The sequence below is a fragment of the Amblyomma americanum genome, chromosome 5 (genome assembly GCF_052857255.1).
Source record: "Amblyomma americanum isolate KBUSLIRL-KWMA chromosome 5, ASM5285725v1, whole genome shotgun sequence".
Classification (NCBI taxonomy): Eukaryota; Metazoa; Arthropoda; class Arachnida; order Ixodida; family Ixodidae; genus Amblyomma; species Amblyomma americanum.
In genome coordinates, this window is record NC_135501.1 from 50,370,497 (window position 1) to 50,373,072 (window position 2,576).

The window sequence follows — 2,576 nt, forward strand, 5'->3', positions numbered from 1 at the left end:
AATAAAATCCCGCCGATAATTCTGTAGCACACATAAATAGTACTGGCCAAGTTGAAATGCAATGATGAGAGATACTGCTTGAAAGCATACATTTGGAGTTGGAAAAAAATAACATGCCACCCGCCATAGAAAAAAGCCTTCAGCTCCTGCCACTGTGGCATAAACTCGGGGTTTATACAGTCAGTTATGCTGATATTTCTGAATGAAGGAGGGGAAAAATATGGCATCGCGTTTAAAAAAAGAGTTTCAAAGCTTTGCGTGAAACATTCCCTAGTGGCCAGGCACGCAGACTAGACAGTTGTGATGCTCTATATATGCCAAGCATTGATGATGGGCATGGAGAGGAGTACAGGTCCTTGAGCTGAATGAACTTTCTTCCTACAACGCAAGGTGCTCCAGTTGGCAGATGTGCAAAGTTCTCGATGACAATTATAGATCCATCTTGCAGAATGCAGCAGCTGTCCTTGCCAGGGGCAAAGACTACGCTGCCTGACAGCTTCACTTTTTTGAACTGAGGCCCTTGACATGGAGCAATAAGGGGCCCAGACTCATGTTGTCCAGTGAGCAGTGGGAAGTTTGGCATCTGCTGAGCCTCCTTCAGTACAGCTCCTTGCTCTGATAGTCTGTTAGAAAGCTGCTCAAGTGGTTGCTCTGGTTTTCAGAGTAGTCTTTTCAGAGCAGACATGTGGTTCTCAAATGGGAACGCACTCCATGAATCCAATGGCCCCAGGTGCTCAACATCGGATGCCAGATGACATAGTCTATGCACATTGTGCGAAGCATGCTCCTTGCCATATATCTTCGTAAAGCCTTTACCAAAATGGTTCAGAAGCTGCCCTGCATACTGCACTTCACTTTTTGTGCCATTAGGCATTGAAAGAATGGTAATAGCAACATGCAAAGCTAGAAAATTCCCATACATCTGTGATGGAAGAAGCGATGACAGGAGCACGGGTCCCCCATACAGCAAAAAGAAACGAAACTCTGTGGCCTTCCAGCGATCCAGATCTGTGAGGCTACGAGGCTTTCGGTTAAATTCACAAGGAACAAACGGTGCGGCTTTGACATTCCTCACTGACAGTTCAATGCGGACTTTGCTGCCAAGCCTTATAGCTTTCGGGCCACGGAACCACAATACAAGCAATTTGTGCACCACGCCTAGGCAAACGAGGTGCATATAATCTAGCGGGACATCCCTCACAATGTCTATTGGCAGCTGCTCTACAATACTGCTTCCAGTATGATACTGCTCCTGCGACCTCTGCCTAAAACTGCAGTCAGTTCTCAGCTCACTGCTAATGTTTGGAAAACAGACTCTTCCTTCAATGTACGCACCCTTAACAGTGCACTTCGTGCAGCTGTAATAGCCTGTGTGGTTTTTGACTCACAAAACAAATGCCTTTGCAGGCGCATCACACACAATGGCTTTTAGCTTTACAGGTATTGTGAACGCTTCAACAGCAATTCCTGTAGATAAAAGAACATTTAGCTCTTCAACAAAGCTGTATAGGAACTCATTTCCATCTCTCGGCTTGCTGTCACCGAAGAAAACACTCGACACAAATGGTGCCGCATGCTTGAGGTTGCTTATGCGCCCGAGAATTGTCCAAAACTGGCCTCTAGAACTTTTCAATGATGGTAGGCCATCAATATGAAAAGTCAAATTCAGTTCCGGCGGCAGGTCTCGACACTGTCCCAGGATTTCCCGTATTCCTGCTTCTACACCGAAGTGGCGGTACTGGCCTTCCGAAATTTCGGAAAGTTCATTGGATTTTTTCGGTGTCTGTAGCAGCGCTCTCGCCGATGATGGGAGAGAAGAAAAACACTTGTGGCTGCAGAGCACTTTCAAAAGTGACGTGACAGCAGCATGCGACGACCCAGACTCCACTGCCCAAGTTTGAAGCTGGTGGCGGAAAGTCGCTACGTCCTCGTCAGCGCGTTCATGATCGGCTTCGTAATCAAACCTGCCGTCAACCTGAAAACAAAGGTCCTGATCGGAGCTTAAATCTACAAAAACCGATGAGGTCCCAGCTTCAGCATCTTGACTTGTGGGGTCTGGGGTCGGCACATCCTCAGTATCGGGCACAAAACGTTCGGTCACACACACATCACGCTGAAGCTGGCTGCACTGTTCTGACAATGGATCAGCACCAGCTTCGGCACACGCGGCGAGCTGCAGGCTAACGTCAACCCGTCTTTTCCTTGTGCGGCGAAACTTTCGCGCACGACTTTCCGTTGACATCGTGCAAATCAGCAGGTCGTAGTGCAGATCTAAAAGGCGTCACTCACTTTTCTGAGAGGCATCCATCGCGGAATAACACGCACGTGCGAGTAGCGTGCGTGCTTCGCCGTCACGGTGATCGATCACGACGTTGCGGATGCAGGCTTGGCTTGGCTTAAACGAGAAGCGGCAACACACGGTAATGATGATGTTGATCGTGCGATGCGATGTTAAGAGGCAATAAATATTTCGGAATGATTGACTTTGGGAAAAAGAACATTTTTTACTGAAATAAAAAACACCGTAATTTGCCTACTAGCAACACACAGACGGGCCCCCGGATTCAAGCCCGCTT

General features: G+C 47.8%; 1 pseudogene; it reads right to left on the reverse strand.

The window, feature by feature from the left end:
• Window positions 1-232: 232 nt before the first annotated feature.
• LOC144133617 (uncharacterized) lies at window positions 233-2,271 on the reverse strand (annotated as a pseudogene).
• Between the last annotated feature and the right edge of the window lie 305 nt (window positions 2,272-2,576).